The sequence below is a fragment of the Haliaeetus albicilla genome, chromosome 22 (genome assembly GCF_947461875.1).
Source record: "Haliaeetus albicilla chromosome 22, bHalAlb1.1, whole genome shotgun sequence".
NCBI classification, from domain to species: domain Eukaryota; kingdom Metazoa; phylum Chordata; class Aves; order Accipitriformes; family Accipitridae; genus Haliaeetus; species Haliaeetus albicilla.
This window is the reverse complement of record NC_091504.1, coordinates 4,058,432-4,078,818: the sequence shown is the minus strand read 5'-3', so window position 1 is coordinate 4,078,818 and position 20,387 is coordinate 4,058,432.

Sequence of the window (20,387 nt, the reverse complement as noted above, 5' to 3'; positions counted from 1 at the left end):
GCGTCAAAAATATTTTCGACGGGAGCTCGGACGGCCCCGAAAATATTATCGACAGTACCTCGACCGGTGCCGAAAATATTTTCGACGGCAGCTCAGCCGGCTCCGAAAATATTTTAGATGGGAGCTCAGCCGGCACCGAAAATATTTTTGACAGTACCTTGACCGGTGGCGAAAATATTTTCGACGGCAGCTCAGCCGGCTCCGAAAATATTTCAGACGGGAGCTCGGCCGGCTCCAAAAATATTTTCGATTGGATCTCGGCCGGCACCGAAAATATTTTCAATGGGGGCTCGGCCGGCGTCAAAAATATTTTCGATGGGAGCTCGGATTGCCCCGAAAATATTTTCGACAGTACCTCGTCCGGTTCCGAAAATATTTTCGATGGGAGCTCGGCCGGCACCGAAAATATTTTAGATGGGAGCTCGGCCGGCACCGAAAATATTTTTGACAGTACCTCGACCGGTGCGGAAAATATTTTCGATTGCAGCTCGACCGGCACTGAAAATATTTTCAACGGGGGCTCGGCCGGCACCAAACATATTTTCGACGGCGAGTTGGCCGGTGCCAAAAATGTTTTCGACGGAGGCTCGGACGGCCCCGAAAATAGTTTCGAGGGGACCTCGAACGGCGCCGAGAATATTTTCGACGGGAGCTCGGACGGCACCGAAAATATTTTTAACGGGGGCTCGGACGGCCCCGAAAATATTTTAGACGGGGGCCTGGCCGGCACCGAAAATATTTTCGTCAGTGTCTCATCCGGCACCGAAAATATTTTCGATGGAGGCTCGGCCGGTGCCTAAAATATTTTCGACGGGGGCCCAGCTGGCACCGAAAATATTTTCGACGGAGGCTCGGCTGGCATCCAAAAGATTTTCGACAGGATCTCGGCCGGCACCGAAAATATTTTCGACGGCGTGTTGGCCGGTGCCAAAAATGTTTTCGACGGAGGCTCGGCCGCCCCCGAAAATATTTTCAACAAGGTTCTGACCGGCACCGAAAATATTTTAGATGGGGGCCCGGCCGGCACCGAAAATATTTTCGTCGGTGTCTCATCCGGCACCGAAAATATTTTCGATGGAGGCTCGGCCTGTGCCTAAAATATTTTCGATGGGAGCTCGGCCGGCACCGAAAATATTTTTAACGGCGGCTGGGACGGCCCCTAAAATATTTTCGACAGTATCTCGACCGGCGTCAAAAATATTTTCGACGGAAGCTCGGCCGGTGTCAAAAATATTTTCGACAGTACCTCGGCCGGTGCCAAAAATATTTTCGATGGGAGCTCGGCCAGCACCGAAAATATTTTAGACGGGAGCTCGGCCGGCTCCGAAAATATTTTTAACAGGGCTCGGCCGGCACCGAAAATATTTTCGACGGGAGCTCGGTCGGCACCAAAAATACTTTCGACAAGGTGCCGGCCGGCACCGAAAATAGTTTCGACGGCGGCTCGGCTGGCTCCGACAATATTATCGAAGGGAGCTCGGCCAGCAACGAAAATATTTTCGACGGGAGCTCGGCCGGCACCTAAAATATTTTCGATGGCGTGTTGGCCGGTGCCAAAAATGTTTTCGACGGAGGCTCGGACGGCCCCGAAAATATTTTCGACGGGGTCTCGGCCGGCTCTGAAAATATTTTTGATTGGAGCTCGGCAGGCACCGAAAATATTTTGAATGGGGGCTCGGCCGGCACCAAAAATATTTTCGACGGCGTGTTGGCCGGTGCCAAAATGTTTTCGACGGAGGCTCGGACGGCCCCGAAAATACTTTTGTTGGGACCTCGAACGGCGCCGAAAATATTTTCGACGGAGGCTCAGACGGCCCCGAAAATATTTTCGACAGGATCTCGGCCGGCTCCGAAAATATTTTCGACGGGATCTCGGCCGGCACCGAAAATATTTTCAATGGAAGCTCGGCCGGCTCCGAAAATATTTTCCACAGTACCTTTACCGGTACCAAAAATATTTTCGACGGCAGCTCAGCCGGCTCCGAAAATATTTTTGACGGGAGCTCGGATTGCCCCGAAAATATTTTCGAAGGGAGCTCGGCCGGCACCAAACATATTTTCGACGGCGAGTTGGCCGGTGCCAAAAATGTTTTCGACGGAGGCTCGGACAGCCCCGAAAATAGTTTCGAGGGGACCTCGAACGGCGCCGAGAATATTTTTGACGGGAGCTCGGACGGCACCGAAAATATTTTTAACGGGGGCTCGGACGGCCCCGAAAATATTTTAGACGGGGGCCCGGCCGGCACCGAAAATATTTTCGTCAGTGTCTCATCCGGCACCGAAAATATTTTCGATGGAGGCTCGGCCGGTGCCTAAAATATTTTCGACGGGGGCCCAGCTGGCACCGAAAATATTTTCGACGGAGGCTCGGCTGGCATCCAAAAGATTTTCGACAGGATCTCGGCCGGCACCGAAAATATTTTCGACGGCGTGTTGGCCGGTGCCAAAAATGTTTTCGACGGAGGCTCGGCCGCCCCCGAAAATATTTTCAACAAGGTTCTGACCGGCACCGAAAATATTTTAGACGGGGGCCCGGCCGGCACCGAAAATATTTTCGTCGGTGTCTCATCCGGCACCGAAAATATTTTCGATGGAGGCTCGGCCTGTGCCTAAAATATTTTCGACGGCGGCTCGGCCGGCTCCGAAAATATTTTCGATGGGATCTCCGCCGGCACTGAAAATATTTTCGACGGAAGCTCGGCCGGCGTCAAAAATATTTTCAACGGGAGCTCGGACGGCTCTGAAAATATATTCGACAGTACCTCGACCGGTGCCAAAAATATTTTCGACGGGAGCTCGGCCGGCACCGAAAATATATTCGACAGGATCTCGGCCGGCACCGAAAATATTTTCGACGGGACCGCGAACGGTGCCGAAAATATTTTCGACGGCGGCTTGGCCGGTGCCAAAAATGTTTTCGACGGAGGCTCGGAGGGCCCCGAAAATATATTCGATGGGGTCTCGGCCGGCTCCGAAAATATTTTCAACGGGATCTCGGACGGCCCCGAAAATATTTTCGATGGAAGCTCGGCCGGCGTCAAAAATATTTTCGACGGGAGCTCGGACGGCCCCGAAAATATTTTCGGCAGGACCTCGACCGGTGCCGAAAATATTTTCGATGGGAGCTCGGACGGCCCCGAAAATATTTTCGACAGGACCTCGACTGGTGCCGAAAATATTTTCGACGGCGTGTTGGCCGGTGCCAAAAATGTTTTCGACGGAGGCTCGGAGGGCCCCGAAAATATATTCGATGGGGTCTCGGCCGGCTCCGAAAATATTTTCGATGGGATCTCGGCCGGCACTGAAAATATTTTCGATGGAAGCTCGGCCGGCGTCAAAAATATTTTCGACGGGAGCTCGGACGGCCCCGAAAATATTTTTGACAGGACCTCGACCGGTGCCGAAAATATTCTCGATGGGAGCTCGGCCGGCACCGAAAATATTTTCGATTGGAGATCGGCCGGCACCGAAAATATTTTTAACGGCGGCTGGGACGGCCCCGAAAATATTTTCGACAGTATCTCGACCGGCGTCAAAAATATTTTCGACGGAAGCTCGGCCGGTGTCAAAAATATTTTCGACAGTACCTCGGCCGGTGCCAAAAATATTTTCGATGGGAGCTCGGCCGGCACCGAAAATATTTTAGACGGGAGCTCGGCCGGCTCCGAAAATATTTTTAACAGGGCTCGGCCGGCGCCGAAAATATTTTCGACGGGAGCTCGGTTGGCACCAAAAATACTTTCGACAAGGTGCCGGCCGGCACCGAAAATAGTTTCGACAGCGGCTCGGCTGGCTCCGACAATATTATCGAAGGGAGCTCGGCCAGCAACGAAAATATTTTCGACGGGAGCTCGGCCGGCACCTAAAATATTTTCGATGGCGTGTTGGCCGGTGCCAAAAATGTTTTCGACAGAGGCTCGGACGGCCCCGAAAATATTTTCGACGGGGTCTCGGCCGGCTCTGAAAATATTTTTGATTGGAGCTCGGCAGGCACCGAAAATATTTTGAATGGGGGCTCGGCCGGCACCAAAAATATTTTCGACGGCGTGTTGGCCGGTGCCAAAATGTTTTGGCAGGCACCGAAAATATTTTGAATGGGGGCTCGGACGGCCCCGAAAATATTTTCGACAGGACCTCGACCGGTGCCGAAAATTTTTTCGACGGGGTTTCGGCCGGCGTCCAAAATATTTTCGACGGGAGCTCGGACGGCCCCGAAAATATATTCGATGGGGTCTCGGCCGGCACCGAAAATATTTTCGACGGAAGCTTGGCCGGCGTCAAAAATATTTTCGACGGGAGCTCGGCTGGCCGCGAAAATATTTTCGACAGGATCTCGGCCGGCACCGAAAATATTTTCGACGGAAGCTCGGCCGGCGTCAAAAATATTTTCAACGGGAGCTCGGACGGCCCCGAAAATATTTTCGACAGGACCTCGACCGGTGCCGAAAATATTTTCGATGGGAGCTCGGCTGGCACCGAAAATATTTTAGACGGGAGCTCGGCCAGCACCGAAAATATTTTAGACAGTACCTTGACCGGTGCCAAAAATATTTTCGACGGCGGCTCAGCCGGCTCCGAAAATATTTTCGACGGGAGCTCGGCCGGCTCCGAAAATATTTTCGACAGTACCTCGACCGGTGCCGAAAATATTTTCGACGGGACCGCGAACGGCGCCGAAAATATTTTCGACGGCGTGTTGGCCGGTGTCAAAAATGTTTTCGACGGGGGCTCAGCTGGAACCGAAAATATTTTCGACGGAGGCTCGGCTGGCATCCAAAAGATTTTCGACAGGATCTTGGCCGGCACCAAAAATATTTCCGACGGCAGCTCATCCGGCTCCAAAAATATTTTCGATGGGAGTTCGGCCGGCTCCGAAAATATTTTCGATTGGAGCTCGGCCGGCACCGAAAATATTTTAGACGGGAGCTCGGCCAGCACCGAAAATATTTTTGACAGTACCTTGACCGGTGGCGTAAATATTTTCGACGGCAGCTCAGCCGGCTCCAAAAATATTTTCGATTGGAGCTTGGCCGGCACCGAAAATATTTTCGACGGGAGCTCGGCCGGCACCGAAAATATTTTCAACGGGGGCTCAGCCGGCACCAAAAATATTTTCGACGGGGTCTCGGCCGGTGCCAAAATGTTTTCGACGGAGGCTTGGACGGCCCCGAAAATAGTTTCGATGGGACCTCGAACGGCGCCGAAAATATTTTCGACGGGGTCTCGGCCGGCCCCGAAGATATTTTCGACAGGGTCTCAGCCGGCACCGACAATATTTTTTACAGTACCTTGACCGGTGCGGAAAATATTTTCGACGGCGGCTCAGCCGGCTCCGAAAATATTTTCGACGGGACCTCAGCCGGCACGGAAAATATTTTCGACAGAGCTTGGCCGGCGTCCAAAATATTTTCGACGGGAGCTCGGACGGCACCGAAAATATTTTCGACGGAAGCTCGGCCGGCGTCAAAAATATTTTCAACGGGAGCTCGGACGGCCCCGAAAATATTTTCGACAGGACCTCGACCGGTGCCGAAAATATTTTCGATGGGAGCTCGGCTGGCACCGAAAATATTTTAGACGGGAGCTCGGCCAGCACCGAAAATATTTTAGACAGTACCTTGACCGGTGCCAAAAATATTTTCGACGGCGGCTCAGCCGGCTCCGAAAATATTTTCGACGGGAGCTCGGCCGGCTCCGAAAATATTTTCGACAGTACCTCGACCGGTGCCGAAAATATTTTCGACGGGACCGCGAACGGCGCCGAAAATATTTTCGACGGCGTGTTGGCCGGTGTCAAAAATGTTTTCGACGGGGGCTCAGCTGGCACCGAAAATATTTTCGACGGAGGCTCGGCTGGCATCCAAAAGATTTTCGACAGGATCTTGGCCGGCACCAAAAATATTTCCGACGGCAGCTCATCCGGCTCCAAAAATATTTTCGATGGGAGTTCGGCCGGCTCCGAAAATATTTTCGATTGGAGCTCGGCCGGCACCGAAAATATTTTAGACGGGGGCTCGGCCGGCACCATAAATATTTTCGACGGCGTGTTGGCCGGTGCCAAAATGTTTTCGACGGAGGCTCGGACGGCCCCGAAAATAGTTTCGACGGGACCTCGAATGGCGCCGAAAATATTTTCGACGGAGGCTCGGACGTCCCCGATAATATTTTCGACAGGTTCTCGGCCAGCTCCGAAAATATTTTCTATTGTAGCTCAGCCAGCACCGAAAATATTTTCAACGGGGGCTCGGTCGGCACCAAAAATATTTTCGACGGCGTGTTGGCCGGTGCCAAAAATGTTTTCGACGGAGTCTCGGAGGGCCCCGAAAATAGTTTCAACGGGACCTCGAACGGCGCCGAAAATATTTTCGACAGGGTCTCGGCCAGCTCCGAAAATATTTTCGACCGAGGCTCGGCTGGCGTCCAAAATATTTTCGACGGGGTCTCGGCCGTCTCTGAAAATATTATCGACGGAGGCTCGGCTGGCGTCCAAAATATTTTCAACGGGGTCTCGGCCGATACAGAAAATATTTTCGACGGGAGCTCGGCCGACTCCGAAAATATTTTCGACGGGAGCTCGACCGGCACCGAAAACATTTTCGACAGGACCTCAGCTGGCACCAAAAATATTTTGGACGGGGGCCCGGACGGCACCGAAAATATTTTCGACAGCAGCTCGGCCAATACAGAAAATATTTTCGACGGGAGCTCAGACAGTTCCGAAAATATTTTCGACGGGAGCTTGGCCGGCACCAAAAATATTTTCGACGAGAGCTCGGCCGGCACCGAAAATAGTTTCGACAAGGTTCCGGCCGGCACCGAAAATATTTTTAACGGTGTCTCAGCCGGCACCAAAAATATTTTCGACGGAGGCTCGACCGGCTCCGAAAATATTTTCGATGGGACCTCAGCCCTAACCAAGTATATTTTCGACAAGAGCTCGGCTGGCACCGAAAATATTTTCGTCAAGGTTCCGCCCGGCACCGAAAATATTTTCGACGGAGCCTTGGCCAGCACAGAAAATATTTTTGATGGTGTGTTGGCCAGTGGCAAAAATGTTTTCGACAGGTGCTGGGCCGGTACCAAAAATATTTTCGACAGGACCTTGAACGGCGCCGAAAATATTTTCGATGGGGGCTCGGCCGGCACCGAAAATATTTTCGACGAGAGTTCGGCTGCCACCGAAAATATTTTTCACAAGGTTCTGGACGGCACCAAAAATATTTTCGACGGGGGCCCGGCCGGCATCCAAAATATTTTCGACGGGAGCTCGGACAGCGCGGAAAATATTTTCGATGGGGGCTCGACTGGCACCGAAAACGTTTTTGACGGGACCTCAGCTGGCACCAAAAATATTTTCAACGAGAGCTCGGCCGGCACCGAAAATATTTTTGACGATGTCTCAGCCGACACCCAAGATATTTTTGACGGGAGCTTGGCCAGGCCTGAAAATATTTTCAACAGGGTCTTGACCGTCACCGAAAATATTTTCGATGGGACCTCGGCCGGCACCAAAAACATTTTCAACGAGAGATCGGCCGGCACCGAAAATATTGCAGATGGGGGCCCGGCCGGCACCGAAAAAATTTTCGAAGGGAGCTCAGCCGGCACCGAAAATATTTTCGACGGAGGCTCGGCCGGCGTCCAAAATATTTTCGACGGGAGCTCGGCCGCCGCCAAAAATATTTTTGATGGGGGCTCGGCCCGTCCCAAAAATATTTTCGACGGCAGCTCGGACGATACAGAAAATATATTCTACGGGAGCTCGGCCGGCTCCGAAAATATTTTTGACGGGAGCTCGACCGGCACCGAAAACGTTTTTGACGGGATCTCAGCCGGCACCAAAAATATTTTTGACGAGAGCTCGGCCGGCACCGAGAATATTTTTGACGATGTCTCAGCCGGCACCCAAAATATTTTCAACGGCAGCTCGGCCGATACAGAAAATATTTTCGACGGGAGCTCGGCCGGCTTCGAAAATATTTTCGACGGGAGCTCGACTGGCACCAAAAACATTTTTGACGATGTCTCAGCCAGCACCAAAAATATTTTCGACGGAGGCTCGGCCGGCACTGAAAATATTTTCGAGAAGGTTCCAGCCGGCACTGAAAATATTGTCGACAGTGTCTCAGCCAGCACTGAACATATTTTCGACGGGAGCTCTACCGGCAACGAAAATATTTTTGACAGTGTCTCAGCCAGCACCAAAAATATTTTCAATGGAGTCTCAGCCAGCGTCAAAAATATTTTCGAAGGGAGCTCGGCCGGCCCTGAAAATATTTTCGAAGGGAACTCGGCCGGCCCTGAAAATATTTTCGACAGTACCTCGACCGGTGCCAAAAATATTTTCGACGGCGGCTCGGCTGGCACCGAAAATATTTTCGACAAGGTTCCGGCCGGCACCGAAAATATTTTCGACAAGGTTCCGGCCGGCACCGAAAATATTTTTGACGGTGTCTCAGCCGGCACCGAAACTATTTTCGACGGGAGCTCGGCCGGTTCCGAAAATATTTTCGACGGGAGCTCGACCGGCACCGAAAACATTTTCGACGGGACCTCAGCCGGCACCAAAAATATTTTCGATGAGAGCTGGGCCGGCACCGAAAATATTTTCGACAAGGTTCTGGCTGCCACGGAAAATATTTTTGACGGAAGCTTGGCCGGCGTCCAAAATATTTTCGACGGGACCTCGGACGGCGCCGAAATATTTTAGACGGGGCCCTGGCCGGCACCGAAAATAGTTTCGAAGGGACCTCGGCCGGCACCGAAAAAATTTTTGACTAGGACTCGGCCGCCGCCGAAAATATTTTCGATGGGAGCTCGTCCGGCCCTGAAAATATTTTCGACAGTACCTCGACCGGAGCCGAAAATATTTTTGACGGTGTCTCAGCTGGCACCGAAAATATTTCCGACGGAGGCTCGGCAGGCGTCCAAACTATTTTCGACGGGAGTTCGGCCGATACAGAAAATATTTTCGACGGGAGCTCGGACGGCACCAAAAATATTTTCGAAGGGAGATCGATGGGCACTGAAAACATTTTCGACGGGACCTCAGCCGCAACAAAAATATTTTCGACGAGAGCTCGGCCGGCACCGAAAATATTTTCGACAAGGTTCTGGCCGGCACCGAAAATATTTTCGACGGAGGCTAGGCCGGTGCCTAAACTATTTTCGACGGAAGCTCGGCCGGCTCCGAAAATATTTTCGACGGCAGCTCGGCCGGCACCAAAAATATTTTCGACGGCGGCTCGGTTGATACAGAAAATATTTTCGACGGGAGCTCGACCGGCTCCGAAAATATTTTCGTCGAGAGCTCGGCCAGCACTGAAAATATTTTCGACAAGGTTCCGGCCGGCACCGAAAATATTTTCGACGGAGGCTCGGCCGGCGTCCAAAAGATTTTCGACGGGAGCTTGGCCGGTGCCGAAAATATTTTCGAAGGGAGCCCATCCGGTGTGGAAAATATTTTCGACAGGGGCTCGGCCGGCTCCAAAAATATTGTCAACGGGGGCCTGGCCGGCACCGAAAATATCTTCGACGGGAGCTCGGCCGGCACCGAAAATGTTTTCGACGAGAGCTCGGCCACCACCGAAAATATTTTCGACGGGACCTCGAACGGCGCCGAAAATATTTTCGACAGGAGCTCGGCCGGCACTGAAAATATTTTTGACGGGGGCCCAGCTGGCACCGAAAATATTTTGGACGGAGACTCAGCCGACACCGAAAAATTTTTCGAAGGGAGCTCGGCCAGCACCGAAAATATTTTCGACGGGGGCCCGGCCAGCACCGAAACTATTTTTGACGATGTCTCAGCCGGCACCGAAAATATTTTCGACGGAGGCTCGGCAGGCGCGGAAAATATTTTCGACGCGGTCTCGTCCGGTTCCGATAATATTTTTGACGGGAGCTCAGCCAGCCCCAAAAATATTTTCGACAGTACCTCGACCGCTGCCAAAAATATTTTTGACGGCGGCTCGGCCAGAACCGAAAATATTTTCGACGCTGTCTCAGCCGGCACCGAAAATATTTTCGACGGAGGCTCGGCTGGCACCGAAAATATTTTCGACGCTGTCTCAGCCGGCACCGATATATTTTCGACGGCAGCTTGGCCGATACAGAAAATATTTTCGTCGGGACCTCAGCCGGCACCAAAAATATTTTAGACGGGGGGCCAGCCAGCACTGAAAATATTTTCGATGGTGTCTCTGCCGGCACCGATATATTTTCGACAGCAGCTCGGCCGATACAGAAAATATTTTCATCGGGACCTCAGCCGGCACCAAAAATATTTTCGTCGGGACCTCAGCCGGCACCGAAAATATTTTCGTCGGCGGCTCAGCCTGCAACGAAAATATTTTCGACGGCGGCTCGGCCGGCACCGAAAAAATTTTTGACGGCGGCTCAGCCGGCACTGAAAATATTTTCGATGGGGGCTCAGCCGGCACTGAAAATATTTTCGACCGGGACTCGGCTGGCACCGAAAATATTTTTGACAAGATTCCGTCCGGCACCGAAAATATTTTCGTCGGGACCTCAGCCGGCACCGAAAATATTTTCGACGGGAGCTCGGCCGGTTCCGAAAATATTTTCGACGGGAACTCGACCGGCACTGAAAACATTTTCGACGGGACCTCAGCCGGCACCAAAAATATTTTCGTCGGGACCTCGGCCAGCACCGAAAATATTTTCGACAAGGTTCTGGCTGGCACGGAAAATATTTTCGATGGAGCTTGGCCGGCGTCCAAAATATTTTCGACGGGAGCTCGGACGGCGCCGAAAACACTTTCGACGGGACCTCAGCTGGCACCAAAATATTTTAGACGGGGCCCCGGCCGGCACTGAAAATAGTTTCGAAGGGACCTCGGCCGGCACCGAAAAAATTTTTGACTAGGACTCGGCCGCCGCCGAAAATATTTTCGATGGGAGCTCGGCCGGCCCTGAAAATATTTTCGACAATACCTCGACCGGAGCCGAAAATATTTTTGATGGTGTCTCAGCCGGCACCGAAAATATTTCCGACGGAGGCTCGGCCGGCATCCAAACTATTTTCGACAGCAGTTCGGCCGATACAGAAAATATTTTCGACGGGAGCTCGGCCGGCACCGAAAAAATTTTTGACGGCGGCTCAGCCGGCACTGAAAATATTTTCGATGGGGGCTCAGCCGGCACTGAAAATATTTTCGACCGGGACTCGGCTGGCACCGAAAATATTTTTGACAAGATTCCGTCCGGCACCGAAAATATTTTCGTCGGGACCTCAGCCGGCACCGAAAATATTTTCGACGGGAGCTCGGCCGGTTCCGAAAATATTTTCGACGGGAACTCGACCGGCACTGAAAACATTTTCGACGGGACCTCAGCCGGCACCAAAAATATTTTCGTCGGGACCTCGGCCAGCACCGAAAATATTTTCGACAAGGTTCTGGCTGGCACGGAAAATATTTTCGATGGAGCTTGGCCGGCGTCCAAAATATTTTCGACGGGAGCTCGGACGGCGCCGAAAACACTTTCGACGGGACCTCAGCTGGCACCAAAATATTTTAGACGGGGCCCCGGCCGGCACTGAAAATAGTTTCGAAGGGACCTCGGCCGGCACCGAAAAAATTTTTGACTAGGACTCGGCCGCCGCCGAAAATATTTTCGATGGGAGCTCGGCCGGCCCTGAAAATATTTTCGACAATACCTCGACCGGAGCCGAAAATATTTTTGATGGTGTCTCAGCCGGCACCGAAAATATTTCCGACGGAGGCTCGGCCGGCATCCAAACTATTTTCGACAGCAGTTCGGCCGATACAGAAAATATTTTCGACGGGAGCTCGGCCGGCACCGAAAAAATTTTTGACGATGTCTCAGCCGGCACCCAAAATATTTTCGACGGCAGCTTGGCTGATACAGAAAATATTTTCGACAGGAGCTCGGCCGGCATCGAAAATATTTTCGACAAGGTTCTGGCCAGCACCGAAAATATTTTCGACGGTGTCTGAGACGGCACCGAAAATATTTTCGACCGGGACTCGGCTGGCACCGAAAATATTTTGGACAAGATTAGGGCTGGCACCGAAAATATTTTCGACGGGACCTCAGCCGGCACCAAAAATATTTTTGACGGGGGGCCAGCCGGCACCGAAAATATTTTCGATGTTGTCTCAGCCGGCACCGAAAATATTTTTTGACCGGGACTCGGCTGGCACCGAAAATATTTTTGACAAGATTCCGGCCGGCACCGAAAATATTTTCTACTGGGACTCGGCTGGCACTGAAAATATTTTTGACAAGATTCCGGCCGGCACCGAAAATATTTTCTACCAGGACTCGGCTGGCACCGAAAATATTTTTGACAAGATTCCGGCCGGCACCGAAAATATTTTCTACCGGGAATCGGCTGGCACCGAAAATATTTTCGACAAGATTCCAGCCGGCACAGAAAATATTTTCGACGGTGTCTCAGCCGGCACCGGAAATATTTTCGACCGGGACTCGGCTGGCACCGAAAATATTTTCGACAAGATTCCGGCCGGCACAGAAAATATTTTCGAAGGGACCTCAGCCAGCGCCGAAAATATTTTTGACGGATCCTCAGCCGGCACTGAAAATATTTTCGATGGTGTCTCAGCCGGCACCGATTTATTTTCGACGGCAGCTCGACCGATAGAGAAAATATTTTCGTCGGGACCTCAGCCGGCACCAAAAATATTTTCGTCGGGACCTCAGCCGGCACCGAAAATATTTTCGACGGCGGCTCGGCCGGCACCGAAAATATTTTAGACAGGGGGCCAGCCGGCACTGAAAATATTTTCGATGGTGTCTCAGCCAGCACCGATATATTTTCGAAAGCAGCTCGGCTGATACAGAAAATATTTTCATCGGAACCTCAGCCGGCACCAAACATATTTTAGATGGGGGGCCAGGCGGCACTGAAAATATTTTCGATGGTGTCTCAGCTGGCACCGAAAATGTTTTCGACCGGGACTCGGCTGGCACCGAAAATATTTTTGACAAGATTCCGGCCGGCACCGAAAATATTTTCGACGGTGTCTCATCCGGCACCGAAAAAATTTTCGACGGAGGCTCGGCCGGCACCGAAAATATTTTCGAAGGTGTCTCATCCGGCACCGAAAAAATTTTCGACGGAGGCTCGGCCGGCACCGAAAATATTTTCGACAGCGGCTCGGCTGGCACTGAAAAAATTTTTGACGGCGGCTCAGCAGGAACTGAAAATATTTTCGATGGTGTCTCAGCCGGCACCGATATATTTTCGACGGTAGCTCGGCCGATACAGAAAATATTTTCGTCGGGACCTCAGCCGGCACCAAAAATATTTTAGACGGGGGGCCAGCCGGCACCGAAAATCTTTTCGACGGCGGCTCGGCCGTCACCGAATTATTTTCAACCGGGACTCGGCTGGCACCAAAAATATTTCCGACAAGATTCCGGCTGGCACCGAAAACATTTTCGTTGGGACCTCAGCCGGCACCAAAAATATTTTTGACGGAGCCTCGGCCGGCACTGCAAATATTTTCGATGGGGGCTCAGCCGGCACCGATATATTTTCGACGGCAGCTCGGCCGCTACAGAAAATATTTTTGTCGGGACCTCAGCCGGCACCAAAAATATTTTCGTCGGGACCTCAACCGGCACCAAAAATATTTTCGACGGCGGCTCGGCTGGCACCGAAAATATTTTCGACGGGACCTCAGCCGGCACGGAAAATATTTTCGACAGAGCTTGGCCGGCGTCCAAAATATTTTCGACGGGAGCTCGGACGGCGCCGAAAATATTTTCGACGGAAGCTCGGCCGGCGTCAAAAATATTTTCAACGGGAGCTCGGACGGCCCCGAAAATATTTTCGACAGGACCTCGACCGGTGCCGAAAATATTTTCGATGGGAGCTCGGCTGGCACCGAAAATATTTTAGACGGGAGCTCGGCCAGCACCGAAAATATTTTAGACAGTACCTTGACCGGTGCCAAAAATATTTTCGACGGCGGCTCAGCCGGCTCCGAAAATATTTTCGACGGGAGCTCGGCCGGCTCCGAAAATATTTTCGACAGTACCTCGACCGGTGCCGAAAATATTTTCGACGGGACCGCGAACGGCGCCGAAAATATTTTCGACGGCGTGTTGGCCGGTGTCAAAAATGTTTTCGACGGGGGCTCAGCTGGAACCGAAAATATTTTCGACGGAGGCTCGGCTGGCATCCAAAAGATTTTCGACAGGATCTTGGCCGGCACCAAAAATATTTCCGACGGCAGCTCATCCAGCTCCAAAAATATTTTCGATGGGAGTTCGGCCGGCTCCGAAAATATTTTCGATTGGAGCTCGGCCGGCACCGAAAATATTTTAGACGGGAGCTCGGCCAGCACCGAAAATATTTTTGACAGTACCTTGACCGGTGGCGTAAATATTTTCGACGGCAGCTCAGCCGGCTCCAAAAATATTTTCGATTGGAGCTTGGCCGGCACCGAAAATATTTTCGACGGGAGCTCGGCCGGCACCGAAAATATTTTCAACAGGGGCTCAGCCGGCACCAAAAATATTTTCGACGGGGTCTCGGCCGGTGCCAAAATGTTTTCGACGGAGGCTTGGACGGCCCCGAAAATAGTTTCGATGGGACCTCGAACGGCGCCGAAAATATTTTCGACGGGGTCTCGGCCGGCCCCGAAGATATTTTCGACAGGGTCTCGGCCGGCACCGACAATATTTTTTACAGTACCTTGACCGGTGCGGAAAATATTTTCGACGGCGGCTCAGCCGGCTCCGAAAATATTTTCGACGGGAGCTCGGCCGGCTCCGAAAATATATTCGATTGGAGCTCGGCCGGCACCGAAAATATTTTCGACAGAAGCTCGGCCGGCGTCAAAAATATTTTCGACGGGAGCTCGGCCGGCACCAAAAATATTTTAGACGGGAGCTCGGCCGGCACCGAAAATATTTTCAACGGCGGCCCGCCTGGCACCGAAAATATTTTCGATGGAGGCTCGGCCGGTGCCTAAAATATTTTCGACGGGAGCTCGGCCGGCACCGAAAATATCTTCGACAGGAACTCGGACGGCCCCGAAAATATTTTCGACAGGACCTCGACCAGTGGCGAAAATATTTTCGACGGCAGCTCAGCCGGCTCCGAAAATATTTTCGACGGGAGCTCGGCTGGCTCCGAAAATATTTTCGATTGGAGCTCGGCCGGCGTCAAAAATATTTTCGACAGTACCTCGACCGGTACCGAAAATATTTTAGACGGGAGCTCGGCCGGCACCGAAAATATTTTTGACAGTACCTTGACCGGTGCGGAAAATATTTTCGACGGCGACTCAGCCGGCTCCGAAAATATTTTCGACGGGAGCTCGGCCGGCCCCGAAAATATTTTCGACAGGATCTCGGCCGGCTCTGAAAATATTATCGACGGAGGCTCGGCGGGCGTCCAAAATATTTTCGACGGGGTCTCGGCCAGCTCCGAAAATATTTTCAACGGGATCTCGGATGGTACCGAAAATATTTTCGACGGAAGCTCGGGTGGCGTCAAAAATATTTTCGACGGGAGCTCGGACGGCCCCGAAAATATTTTCGACAGGACCTCGACCGGTGACTAAAATATTTTTGATGGGAGCTCGGCCGGCACCGAAAATATTTTTGACAGTACCTTCACCGGTGGCGAAAATATTATCGAAGGCAGCTTAGCCGGCTCCGAAAATATTTTCGACGGCAGCTCAGCCGGCTCCGAAAATATTTTCGACAGGAGCTCGGCAGGCTCCGAAAATATTTTCGATTGGAGCTTGGCCGGCACCGAAAATATTTTCAACGGGGGCTCGGCTGGCACCGAAAATATTTTCGACGGCGTGTTGGCCGGTGCCAAAATGTTTTCGACGGAGGCTCGGACGGCCCCGAAAATAATTTCGACGGAACCTCTAACGCAGCCGAAAATATTTTCGATGGGAGCTCGGACGGCCCCGAAAATATTTTCGACAGGGTCTCGGCTGGCTCCGAAAATATTTTAGACGGGATCTCGACCGGCACCGAAAATATTTTCGACGGAATCTCGGCCGGCGTCAAAAATATTTTCGACGGGAGCTCGGATGGCCTCGAAAATATTTTCGACAGTACCTCGTCCGGTGCCAAAAATATTTTCGATTGCAGCTCGGCCGGCACCGAAAATATTTTCAACGGGGGCTCGGCCGGCACCAAAAATATTTTCGACGGCGTGTTGGCCGGTGCCAAAATGATTTAGACGGAGGCTCGGACGGCCCCGAAAATATTTTCGACAAGGTTCTGACCGGCACCGAAAATATTTTAGACAGGGGACCGGCCGGCACCGAAAATATTTTCGTCGGTGTCTCTTCCGGCACCAAAAATATTTTCGATGGAGGCTCGGCCGGTGCCTAAAATATTTTCGACGGCGGCTTGGCCGGCTCCGAAAATATCTTCGACAGGATCTCGGCCGGCACCAAAAATATTTTCGACGGAAGCTCGGCCGGTGTCAAAAATATTTTCAACGGGAGCTCGGACGGCCCCGAAAATATTTTCGACAGGACATCGACTGGTGCCGAAAATATTTTCAATGGGAGCTTGTCCGGCACCGAAAATATTTTCGACAGGATCTCGGCCGTCACCAAAAATATTTTCGACGGAAGCTCTTCCGGCGTCAGAAATATTTTCGACGGGAGCTCGGACGGCCCCAAAAATATTTTCGACAGGACCTCGACCGGTGCCGAAAATATTTTCGATTGGAGCTCGGCTGGCACCGAAAATATTTTAGACGGGAGCTCGGCCAGCACCGAAAATATTTTAGACAGTACCTTGACCGGTGCCAAAAATATTTTCGACGGCGGCTCAGCCGGCTCCGAAAATATTTTCGACGGGAGCTCGGCCGGCTCCGAAAATATTTTCGACAGTACCTCGACCGGTGCCGAAAATATTTTCGACGGGACCGCGAACGGCGCCGAAAATATTTTCGACGGCGTGTTGGCCGGTGTCAAAAATGTTTTCGACGGGGGCTCAGCTGGCACCGAAAATATTTTCGACGGAGGCTCGGCTGGCATCCAAAAGATTTTCGACAGGATCTTGGCCGGCACCAAAAATATTTCCGACGGCAGCTCATCCGGCTCCAAAAATATTTTCGATGGGAGTTCGGCCGGCTCCGAAAATATTTTCGATTGGAGCTCGGCCGGCACCGAAAATATTTTAGACGGGGGCTCGGCCGGCACCATAAATATTTTCGACGGCGTGTTGGCCGGTGCCAAAATGTTTTCGACGGAGGCTCGGACGGCCCCGAAAATAGTTTCGACGGGACCTCGAATGGCGCCGAAAATATTTTCGACGGAGGCTCGGACGTCCCCGATAATATTTTCGACAGGTTCTCGGCCAGCTCCGAAAATATTTTCTATTGTAGCTCAGCCAGCACCGAAAATATTTTCAACGGGGGCTCGGTCGGCACCAAAAATATTTTCGACGGCGTGTTGGCCGGTGCCAAAAATGTTTTCGACGGAGTCTCGGAGGGCCCCGAAAATAGTTTCAACGGGACCTCGAACGGCGCCGAAAATATTTTCGACAGGGTCTCGGCCAGCTCCGAAAATATTTTCGACCGAGGCTCGGCTGGCGTCCAAAATATTTTCGACGGGGTCTCGGCCGTCTCTGAAAATATTATCGACGGAGGCTCGGCTGGCGTCCAAAATATTTTCAACGGGGTCTCGGCCGATACAGAAAATATTTTCGACGGGAGCTCGGCCGACTCCGAAAATATTTTCGACGGGAGCTCGACCGGCACCGAAAACATTTTCGACAGGACCTCAGCTGGCACCAAAAATATTTTGGACGGGGGCCCGGACGGCACCGAAAATATTTTCGACAGCAGCTCGGCCAATACAGAAAATATTTTCGACGGGAGCTCAGACAGTTCCGAAAATATTTTCGACGGGAGCTTGGCCGGCACCAAAAATATTTTCGACGAGAGCTCGGCCGGCACCGAAAATAGTTTCGACAAGGTTCCGGCCGGCACCGAAAATATTTTTAACGGTGTCTCAGCCGGCACCAAAAATATTTTCGACGGAGGCTCGACCGGCTCCGAAAATATTTTCGATGGGACCTCAGCCCTAACCAAGTATATTTTCGACAAGAGCTCGGCTGGCACCGAAAATATTTTCGTCAAGGTTCCGCCCGGCACCGAAAATATTTTCGACGGAGCCTTGGCCAGCACAGAAAATATTTTTGATGGTGTGTTGGCCAGTGGCAAAAATGTTTTCGACAGGTGCTGGGCCGGTACCAAAAATATTTTCGACAGGACCTTGAACGGCGCCGAAAATATTTTCGATGGGGGCTCGGCCGGCACCGAAAATATTTTCGACGAGAGTTCGGCTGCCACCGAAAATATTTTTCACAAGGTTCTGGACGGCACCAAAAATATTTTCGACGGGGGCCCGGCCGGCATCCAAAATATTTTCGACGGGAGCTCGGACAGCGCGGAAAATATTTTCGATGGGGGCTCGACTGGCACCGAAAACGTTTTTGACGGGACCTCAGCTGGCACCAAAAATATTTTCAACGAGAGCTCGGCCGGCACCGAAAATATTTTTGACGATGTCTCAGCCGACACCCAAGATATTTTTGACGGGAGCTTGGCCAGGCCTGAAAATATTTTCAACAGGGTCTTGACCGTCACCGAAAATATTTTCGATGGGACCTCGGCCGGCACCAAAAACATTTTCAACGAGAGATCGGCCGGCACCGAAAATATTGCAGATGGGGGCCCGGCCGGCACCGAAAAAATTTTCGAAGGGAGCTCAGCCGGCACCGAAAATATTTTCGACGGAGGCTCGGCCGGCGTCCAAAATATTTTCGACGGGAGCTCGGCCGCCGCCAAAAATATTTTTGATGGGGGCTCGGCCCGTCCCAAAAATATTTTCGACGGCAGCTCGGACGATACAGAAAATATATTCTACGGGAGCTCGGCCGGCTCCGAAAATATTTTTGACGGGAGCTCGACCGGCACCGAAAACGTTTTTGACGGGATCTCAGCCGGCACCAAAAATATTTTTGACGAGAGCTCGGCCGGCACCGAGAATATTTTTGACGATGTCTCAGCCGGCACCCAAAATATTTTCAACGGCAGCTCGGCCGATACAGAAAATATTTTCGACGGGAGCTCGGCCGGCTTCGAAAATATTTTCGACGGGAGCTCGACTGGCACCAAAAACATTTTTGACGATGTCTCAGCCAGCACCAAAAATATTTTCGACGGAGGCTCGGCCGGCACTGAAAATATTTTCGAGAAGGTTCCAGCCGGCACTGAAAATATTGTCGACAGTGTCTCAGCCAGCACTGAACATATTTTCGACGGGAGCTCTACCGGCAACGAAAATATTTTTGACAGTGTCTCAGCCAGCACCAAAAATATTTTCAATGGAGTCTCAGCCAGCGTCAAAAATATTTTCGAAGGGAGCTCGGCCGGCCCTGAAAATATTTTCGACAGTACCTCGACCGGTGCCAAAAATATTTTCGACGGCGGCTCGGCTGGCACCGAAAATATTTTCGACAAGGTTCCGGCCGGCACCGAAAATATTTTCGACAAGGTTCCGGCCGGCACCGAAAATATTTTTGACGGTGTCTCAGCCGGCACCGAAACTATTTTCGACGGGAGCTCGGCCGGTTCCGAAAATATTTTCGACGGGAGCTCGACCGGCACCGAAAACATTTTCGACGGGACCTCAGCCGGCACCAAAAATATTTTCGATGAGAGCTGGGCCGGCACCGAAAATATTTTCGACAAGGTTCTGGCTGCCACGGAAAATATTTTCGACGGAAGCTTGGCCGGCGTCCAAAATATTTTCGACGGGACCTCGGACGGCGCCGAAATATTTTAGACGGGGCCCTGGCCGGCACCGAAAATAGTTTCGAAGGGACCTCGGCCGGCACCGAAAAAATTTTTGACTAGGACTCGGCCGCCGCCGAAAATATTTTCGATGGGAGCTCGTCCGGCCCTGAAAATATTTTCGACAGTACCTCGACCGGAGCCGAAAATATTTTTGACGGTGTCTCAGCTGGCACCGAAAATATTTCCGATGGAGGCTCGGCAGGCGTCCAAACTATTTTCGACGGGAGTTCGGCCGATACAGAAAATATTTTCGACGGGAGCTCGGACGGCACCAAAAATATTTTCGAAGGGAGATCGATGGGCACTGAAAACATTTTCGACGGGACCTCAGCCGCAACAAAAATATTTTCGACGAGAGCTCGGCCGGCACCGAAAATATTTTCGACAAGGTTCTGGCCGGCACCGAAAATATTTTCGACGGAGGCTAGGCCGGTGCCTAAACTATTTTCGACGGAAGCTCGGCCGGCTCCGAAAATATTTTCGACGGCAGCTCGGCCGGCACCAAAAATATTTTCGACGGCGGCTCGGT